The sequence below is a fragment of the Papaver somniferum genome, chromosome 6 (assembly GCF_003573695.1).
Source record: "Papaver somniferum cultivar HN1 chromosome 6, ASM357369v1, whole genome shotgun sequence".
In the NCBI taxonomy this organism is placed as follows: Eukaryota; Viridiplantae; Streptophyta; class Magnoliopsida; order Ranunculales; family Papaveraceae; genus Papaver; species Papaver somniferum.
The window spans coordinates 95,588,654-95,598,331 of NC_039363.1; the positions used below are offsets into that span (position 1 = coordinate 95,588,654).

Below are 9,678 nucleotides of genomic sequence, written 5' to 3' on the forward strand. Positions count from 1 at the left end.
CTTGTTGCTCCAATAGCGCCAGAAGTGGCAACTTTGAAAGCTTTGTTGAATCCAACTAGGACTACCCGTCCTTCGTGTATTAAGTTAACTGAAATGGAGGCACCCTATGAACTGAAACCTGGGACCTTACAGATGCTCCCAATCTTTTTAGGGAAAGAAAATGAAAACCCTTATTACCATGTTAGGGATTTTGAGGAAATTTGTAGTACTCTAAGAATTAGAGGCTTAGATGATGATGCTTTGAAACTTAGGTTATTCCCATTTTCCATGAAAGATAAGGCCAATTCGTGGCTGTATAGTTTGGACTCCGAGTCAATTGAGACATATGAACAACTTACATCTGCCTTTTTCAATAAGTTCTTCCCTAGGCACAAAACATCGTCTATTAGGACGCAAATATGCACATTTTCACAACAAGAGGGAGAATCTTTATATAGGTATTTGGAAAGGTTCAATGATTTATTATCCCAGTGTCCTCATCATGGTTTAGAAAAGGTTAGGCTAGTTCAGATCCTTTATGAGGGTTTAGATTATTCCACAACGACCATGGTTGAGTCTCTATGCACTGGTGGATTTGAAAACCAAACTGTTGATGCGGCGATGGAATTTTTTTCAGTAGAGAAAACGTTAATAGGGTAGAAGGAGGCTATGAATCAGATGCCAAAATTGCTGCTATAGAAAAAAGGTTAGAAGCCTTAGAAGTGGGCCAGACTAGTGGTAGAGTGGAGCCTTTTTGGGAAGGCCAGAATATTGAAGAGCAAGCCAATGCTCTTTATAATAACACTAGATTTGATAACCGTCAAAAGATTGACCCATATTCAGAAACCTATAATCCTGGTTGGAGAAACCATCGGAACCTTTCGTGGTCTAAGGGCTAAAGTCAAGGTCAGTTTAGTAATTCTAATGCTCCCCCAGGTTTTGTCTATACTAAGAATCCTTCAGGAATAGCTCAGTTTCAGAATCAGTCAGATAAGAAAATCCTAAGTTTAGAGGAATCTCTCCCCTTGTTAACTCAGCAAACTGCAAAATTCCAGTTATCCGTAGAACAGAGTCTACAAGCTAGTAACAGGATAGGACAAGAAAATAGTCAGGCTATTTCCGAGTTAAAAACCCAGGTTGGTCTGATAAGTGATTCTTTGAGAGAAAAAGGTAAGTTTCCTAGTCAAACACAACCCAACCCTAGAGGAGTTCATGAATTAGGTGCAAAACCATCGAATCAATTGAATGTTGTCAGAACCCTTAGAAGTGGTAGAGTTGTAGACAATAAGGTAACCATGCCCGATAGTGAACATACTGTAGTTCACCCCTCAAGATCTCACCTCTCAGGACCAGTAGCTGAAGAGACTGATAAAGTTTCTGATGATGTGAATTCGGTTCCTGAAAGGTCTGATTTTAGGCCTAGAGCCCCATTTCCTCAGCTATTAGTACCAACAAAGAAGGAATCGGACTTTAATGACATAGTGGAGGTTTTTAAGCAAGTTACCATAAACCTTCCCTTATTAGATGCAATTAGGCAAATTCCTGCTTATGCCAAGTTCCTTAAGGATATGTGTACGCGAAAGCGAAAACTTAGCGTCCATAAGAAAGCCTTTTTAGCTAGTCACGTAAGTTCAATCATTCAGAACACCACATCTCCAAAGTACAAAGACCCAGGTTCTCCTACCATTGCTTGCACAATAGGTAACTTCCGGGTAGAAAAAGCTTTACTTGACTTAGGAGCCAGTGTGAACTTACTGCCATTCCATGTATACTTACAGCTTGGACTTGGTGAAATGAAACCTACTCAGATGACACCGCAGTTAGCTGATAGGTATGTTAAAATCCCTCGAGGTGTTATCGAGGATGTTCTTATTGAGGTCGACAAGTTTATTTATCCAGTGGATTTTGTGGTCCTAGATACCCAACCTGTCCCTGACCCAGAGAACCAGATACCTGTGATTTTTGGTCGCCCATATTTAGCTACGTCTAATGCGATCATTAACTGTCGAAATGGTGTGATGAGTTTATATTTTGGCAATATGACTATGGAGATGAACATTTTTAATGTCAGTAAGCAACCTCATGAGCTAGATGACACATATGTTGAGGAGGTGAACATGATAGAAGCCTTAGTTCAGGAGTCATTACCAAACATCTTGTCTGAAGACCCATTAGAAAGTTTTCTATCCCATTTTCGTTTAGATTTTGACGACGATAGCACTATTGAACAGGTGAATGTCTATTAGATTTTACCCCTGTGTTAGACACTGATATATGAAAATCTAGGTTCGAACTGTTACAAGTTTCTGAGACTACCCTAATTCCTTCTTTAGAAGAGCCCCCAAAGTTGGACCTTAAACCGCTACCCGATACTCTAAAGTATGTGTTTTTAGGACCATCTGAGACTTTACCTGTGATTGTAGCTTCCAATTTGGATAGTGATCAGGAAAGTAGGCTAGTAAATGTACTTCAAGACAATAAGTAAGCTTTAGGGTGGACTATAGCAGACATTAAGGGTATAAGTCCTACTGTGTGTATGCATCAGATTCATTTAGAGGAAGACTCCAAACCTTCTAGGGAGATGCAACGTCGACTGAACCCTAACATGAAAGAGGTAATTCGAAAAGAGGTGCTTAAGTTGTTAGATGCGGGTATTATTTACCCAATTTCAGACAGTAAGTGGGTCAGCCCTGTTCAGGTTGTCCCCAAGAAATCAGGTATCACTGTAGTCCAGAATGATAATAATGAATTAATCCCAACCCGAGTGACCACGGGATGGCGTGTGTGTATTGACTATAGGAAATTGAACAAGGTCACAAGGAAGGATCACTTTCCCCTTCCTTTTATCGACCAAATGCTAGAGCGATTAGCTGGACATAGTCACTATTGCTTCTTAGATGGCTACTCCGGTTATAATCAGATCGTTATTGCCCCAGAAGACCAAGAGAAAACCACTTTTACCTGTCCCTTTGGTACCTTTGCGTATAGACGCATGCCTTTCGGGCTATGTAATGCCCCTGCAACTTTTCAGCGTTGTATGATGAGCAATTTTCTTTTTGATATGTGTGTAGAACGGTTCTTAGAGGTCTTTATGGATGATTTTTCAGTGTTTGGTTCATCTTTCGATGAGTGCTTGCATCATTTGACATTAGTGTTGACTAGGTGTAAGGAAAAAAATTTAGTGCTTAATTGGGAAAAATGCCATTTCATGGTTAAATCAGGAATTGTATTAGGGCACATCGTCTCTTCAAAGGGTATAGAGGTAGACAAAGCCAAAGTTGACCTTATTAAGACTTTACAGGTCCCAAAAACCGTAAAAGATATTAGGTCATTCCTAGGGCATGCAGGTTTTTACCGTCGATTCATTAAGGATTTTAGCTTGATTTCTAGACCTCTTTGCAATTTGCTTGCAAAAGATGTTAAGTTTGTCTTTGATGATGCTTGTTTAGAGGCTTTTGAGAAGCTTAAAACTTTACTCACTACTGCCCCGATAGTCCAGGCACCTAACTGGAACCTACCCTTTGAGATTATGTGTGATTCTTCAGATTATGCTATAGGCGTCGTTTTAGGACAACGAGAAAACAAATTACTTCATGTGATTTATTATGCTAGCAAAACTCTGAATGATGCCCAAATGAACTACACAACTACCGAGAAGGAACTTTTAGCCATCGTGTTTGCCTTGGATAAGTTTAGGTCCTACCTATTAGGTTCTAAGATCATAATCTATACAGATCATGCTGCTTTGAAATACCTTTTATCTAAGAAGGATACCAAACCTAGATTGATTAGATGGATCCTATTGTTACAGGAATTTTCCCCAGACATTAGAGACAAAAAGGGTGCAGAAAATGTAGTAGCAGATCACTTGTCTAGGCTAGTTGTTAGTTCCCCTAGTGATTCCCTTCCTATAAGGGATAGCTTTCCTGATGAACAATTGTTCTCTGTTTCCCAATCACCTTGGTATGCAAATATAGTGAATTATCTTGTTACTGGTCGAACCCCTCAACATTGGGGTAAGCAAGATCGTTCTAGGTTTTTAGCCGAGGTTAAGCATTTCTTTTGGGACGATCCTTATCTGTTTAAGTATTGTCCGGACCAGATTATTAGGAGATGTGTATCTGAGAGTGACCAGTCTAGTATTATCTCCTTTTGTCATGAACATGCATGTGGGGGTCATTTTAGTGCTAAGAAGACTGCTGCTAAGATTTTGCAGTGTGGATTTTACTGGCCTTCGTTGTTTAAAGATTCCCATAGTCATTGTGTTTCTTGTGAGCGTTGCCAGAAGTTAGGAACCATTTCCCGTAGAAATATGATGCCTTTGAACCCTATTTTAGTGATTGAGGTCTTTGATGTGTGGGGCATTGATTTTATGGGTCCATTTCCTATTTCGTTTGGTTATCTTTACATACTTGTCGGTAGACTATGTGTCTAAGTGGGTTGAGGCGGTTCCGTGTAGAACGAATGACCACAGGGTCGTAGTCCAGTTTTTGAAAGAGAATATACTTACACGTTTTGGTACGCCGCGAGCTATAATTAGTGATGGAGGTTCACACTTTTGTAATAGACCGTTTCTCTTTTAATGAAACAATACGGTATTACCCATAAAGTAGCAACCCCATATCACCCTCAGACTAGTGGTCAGGTAGAGGTTTCCAATAGGGAAATTAAACGTATTCTAGAGAAAACAGTTAATCCAAATAGGAAAGACTGGTCGTCGAGGCTTACTGATGCCTTATGGGCTTACCGTACTGCGTTTAAGACACCCATTGGAATGTCACCTTATCGTTTAGTGTTTGGCAAGGCATGTCACCTGCCTGTTGAGTTAGAGCATCGAGCCTATTGGGCTATTAAGAACTTAAACTTTTCACTTGACAAGGCAGGAGCTCAAAGAAAGCTCCAGCTCAATGAGTTGGACGAGATTCGTAGAGATGCATACGATAGTGCTAAGGAGTATAAGAACAAAATGAAACTTGTGCATGATAGGAATATTTTACGAAAGTCATTTTCTCCAGGTCAAAAAGTTCTTCTGTATGACACTCGTTTGCATCTATTCCCCGGGGAAAGTTGGCTCCGGTGGCGCGTCCTTTGTGGCGTACTGTTTTCCTCATGGCGATGTTGAGATTGAGACACCAGATGGTAGTAGTTCTTCGAAGGTTAACGGTCAGCGATTGAAGCCCTTTTTAGAGCCTTTTCCTACAGGTGATGTTGAGGAGGTCCCTCTGGAGGACCCTGTTTACCTTGATTGACCATCGAGGCGATTTTGTATGTTGTATAAATTTTTGTAGGTTTTTGGTTACACTTCACCCAGGTACTATCTTTCCGACTTCTCTCTTTACTATTTCCTCATGTTACTTATATTTTGGTACTGTTTTTGATTAGAAACATTGAGGACAATGTTAGATTTAAGTTTGGGGGTGGGGTAGAACTTTTTGTTACCTTTTCGTTGCAATAAATAAACTCCAGAGCCTAGAAATTTATCCCTATTAAGGATGGCACTAACCAATCTAAGTGGATGGAAGCATTTTGGTTATAGGAGTTGAGGAACCAATCTGACTAGACGACAATATCTAAAGAGTCTATTCATAAAAGCACAGAGCTCAGGTGTTAGAAATAACATGATAGTTTCACCATATCTCGTTGAGTCCTTTTCACTTTTGTTTTTATTTTGTTTTGTTTTTAAACGATGTTTCTCTAAGTGATTAGGTGGGGATCACGATTCAAGTTGTTACCAATGCTAGGGTGAATTAGAGTGATTGAGATACAAAAAAAAAAAAAAGAGAGAGAAATTGAGACCAGACCAACTGGAATAAATTCAATAAAGTCGACCACCGGAACCCTTGTATATGCCAGTGTGTTGACCTAGAGTTAGGATTATCAATCACTGGGTACCCTTGTGTATGCCAGTGTGTTGATATTAGTCAGACTAGTATCTCAGTCCATTAGGATAGGTTCATTTTGGCGGAGGCCTTCAGACAGATATCAGAAACATCGTTCACCTAGTAAACATCAAAACCATCTATGTTTTTCTATATCCATCTTCTTGATCTATCCATGTGATTAGCTTTGACTCCGAATATTTATGTCCATAGTGCGACTATCTGAGTAGAGCTATGTCACTTCATATGAATTTTAGTATGCTTGAGTGCGAACTCGTGTACATTAATTGGAATTTCGCATGAGGTTACTTCCTCCTGTAGTCAATAAGTATGCCAACCAAGGAGATTCTTTAGTGTCTTCCAAGGTTTTGTGTAGATAGCTAGGGTCTAGAGTATAAAGGTTTTCTGGGTATACCTCTGGTAAGCCCTCCGGAAACAACAATCCGCCACTAGGGACACCTAGGGGTTTAAAGGCTTATTGCATACGCTAAATGAAATCGACGATGCCTGCGACAGTGAGTTAGGATTTTATTTCTATTTTATTTTTGCTCGAGGACTAGAAAATAATAGGTTTGGGGGTATTTGATAGACACATTTTTGTGTCCGATTTGTCTCAGTTCTATATATTGTTAGCGCTCATTTTTGTACTTATTATGGTGTTTTATTTATTTGTAGGTATTTTTGGCTAATAAACATTTTTGGAAAAAATTGGCTCGAAAAGTTATCGGAAAGCACCTGGAGGACATTTTCTATTCGGACTCTCACTTTGGATAAGGGGTAACCTAATTACTAAGGGTCATCCCATTTCCAGGCAGTTGCTAATCGCACCCCTACTCTGGATAAGGGGAAACCATCTTCAACATTCAAAAACTAGGATTTTGGCGGGAAAAAAGTGCAGTTAAAGAACAGTTTTGGAAATCGTGATTTGGAGGAGTTTGAGGTCGATTAGATTTTCATAGGATAGACTCCTTATGGGTCTAGGAATATGATATGGGTGTTTATATCGATTAGAATGGGCTCAATCGACGAATTTTTCTCACAACAGAAAATATGGAAAGTCACGTGTGTGACCTGTTTTAGGGAATTTTAGAGAGATTAAAATGTTGTAAACCTTCCCAAAGATTTGTATCTATCTAAGGAAGAGTTTAAAATAAAAAAGGAAAGCTCAGAAACGCGTAGAAATCCTAAAACAAGAAATTGCCGCAACTTGGCCGTGAAGAGAAGGAAAGAGATATGGGAAGATTTGGGAGAGATTTAATCGGTACTTTTGATATAAATAGATGTCTTGGGTCATATAGAAGAGGTGTCGAGAGTTTGGGAACCTAAGGAGAGCCAGAGAAGAAGAAATCAGAGCTTTACCAAACTCTGTTTCTGCTGTTGCTGCTGCTGAAGAAGAAGAACGCGAAGAACATTGACGCTCGGTAAACAGTCGCAGAACAGTGTCGTTGTTTAACAACTGAAGAACATTAAGCTGTTCAGGGCAGTCTTATTTTAGGGTCTTAAAATCAGCGACAAAGCAACAGTTTTCTGTAACAGTTCCATTGTAACAACTGTTTTGCAACACCAATACACTGTTGCAAACAGTCTGTGTTATTACTTTTCACTCTTTTAATCATCTTTTGAGCAACAAACACATATTTTGAGATCATGATTAATATGAGGAGCTAAACCCCGTTGCTGAGGCGATAAAGGAAGCTATTTTTCCAACAAAAAGTGGTATATTCTATTTTATCTTTTTATTTGCAATAATTATATGATTATTTGCCTTGAACTATTATTGAATATGATTTTTATTTGAGTGATTGTGATCTATTTTGATGGAGTATGCTTAGTTTTAAGACTTTTGATGCTTCATACTTGGTATTTACAATTCTTACTTTTGAAAATCTACTTGTTGCAATATTTTAGAATCAAATTAAAGAAGAAAATTGCATAAATATAAGTATTGGTTTAATCACTTTGAACTTGGAAAATAGTGGAATCTTATCCTCAGTGTTTCTTTTAGTATTGATCTCATCTTTGATTGAGTTTGCTATAATTTTTAGTGAGTTTTTTATTTTAATATTAGAATTCAAGTCTAATTAATATCCTTCACAAGTCTGAGAATCGAACCACTTTTACCACTATCTACAAATCACACCACTTACCTCCCCCCCTCCCCTTTTTTTTCTCTTTTTTATCCAAGGGGTTGTGAGAGGGGTGGGCGTTGATTTAACGCGCCTACTCTCTCCTTTTTCTTTTCATCAAAGGGGTTGTGGGGGGTGGGTGTTGATTAAACGCACTTACTCCCCCACTTTTTCTTTTTATCCAAGGAGTTGTGGGCGGGGCGGGCGTTGATTAAACGTGCATATCCTCCCCCCTTTTTTCATCCAAGGGGTTGTGAGAGGGGTGGGCATTGATTAAACGTGCTTACTCCCACCTTTTTTATTTTTATCCAGGGTGTTGTGGGCAGGGTGGGCGTTGATTAAACGTTCTTACTCTCCCATTTTTCTTTTTATCCAAGGGGTTGTGGGCAGGGCGGGCATTGATTAAACGCGCCTACTCCCCTATTTTTATTTTTATCCAAGGGGTTGTGGGCGGGGCGGGCGTTGATTAAGCCCCCCCCCCCTTTTCTTTTCATCCAAGGGATTGTGGGCAGGGTGGGCGTTTATTAAACGTGCTTACTCCCCCCTTTTTTTATTTTTATCCAGGGTGTTGTGGGCGGGGTGGGCGTTGATTAAACGCGCTTACTCCCCCTTATTCTTGTTACTGAAATTTCTCGATTAGGCGCCTTTGGCATCCCAGGACCTTTGGTAAAATTTGTCAGTCAATCAGGCGCATTTGGCTATTCTGAGACCTTTTGTCAGTTAATCAGGCGCCTTTTGTTAACTTGAGACATTTTGTGAAGCTTGTCAGTCGATCAGGCGCCTTTGGCTATCCCGAGACTTTTTGTCAGTCAATCAAGCTCCTTTGGCTAACCTGAGACCTTTTGTCAGTCGATCAGGTGCCTTTGACTAACCTGAGACATTTTGTAAAGTTTTGTTAGTCGATCAGGCGCCTTTGGCTATCCTGAGGCCTTTTTTCAGCCAATCAGGCGCCTTTGGCTAACCTGAGACTTTTTATCAGTCAATAAGGCGCCTTTGGTTAGCCTGAGACCTTTTGTCAGTCGATCAGGCGCCTTTGGCTAACCTGAGACCTTTTGTGAAGTTTTTCAGTCAATCAGGCGCCTTTGGCTATCCTGAGACCTTTTATCAGTCAATAAGGAGCCTTTGGATAACCTGAGACCTTTTATCAGTCGACCGGGTGCCCTTGGCGTTCTGGGACCTTTGGTAAAGATTTTCAGTCGATCAGGCGCCTTTGGATATCCTGAGACCTTTTGTCAGTCAATCAGGCGCCTTTGGCTAACCTGAAACCTTTTGGAGTGTTTGCTCGCCAATTCTAGAAACGTCTGTTATTATTTATTTTTTACCAGAATAAACTTGATTACAGCTCGAACACCCGTACTTGGGTTCCTTTTCTTCTGAGTCAATGGCGTGGGAATGGATCGTGTGCGATCGTTTTCTTTGTTCTCTCGAGCTCCGCGGCTATCCGTTTTCGTTCAAATATGCTTCTAATGGCGAAGCACTCCTCCGTTGGATGTCCCTTTCTTCGATGATAATGACAGTAATTAGTTGAGCTCTTGTACATATTATTTATGTCCACCATGGTCGGAGGTAATTGAATCTCGCCTTAAGCGACCCATTGGTTTAAGAGTTTGATTGTTCGATCTTTACTGCACGAGAGAGGAGGTGGCGCTTTGTTGTCTCGCCTTCCTCTTCCATACCTACCTTGATTCCTGCCA

At 40.1% G+C, this 9,678-nt stretch overlaps 1 pseudogene; it reads right to left on the minus strand.

Moving 5' to 3' along the window:
• Positions 1-388: 388 nt before the first annotated feature.
• LOC113292122 lies at positions 389-488 on the minus strand (annotated as a pseudogene).
• Positions 489-9,678: the final 9,190 nt, after the last annotated feature.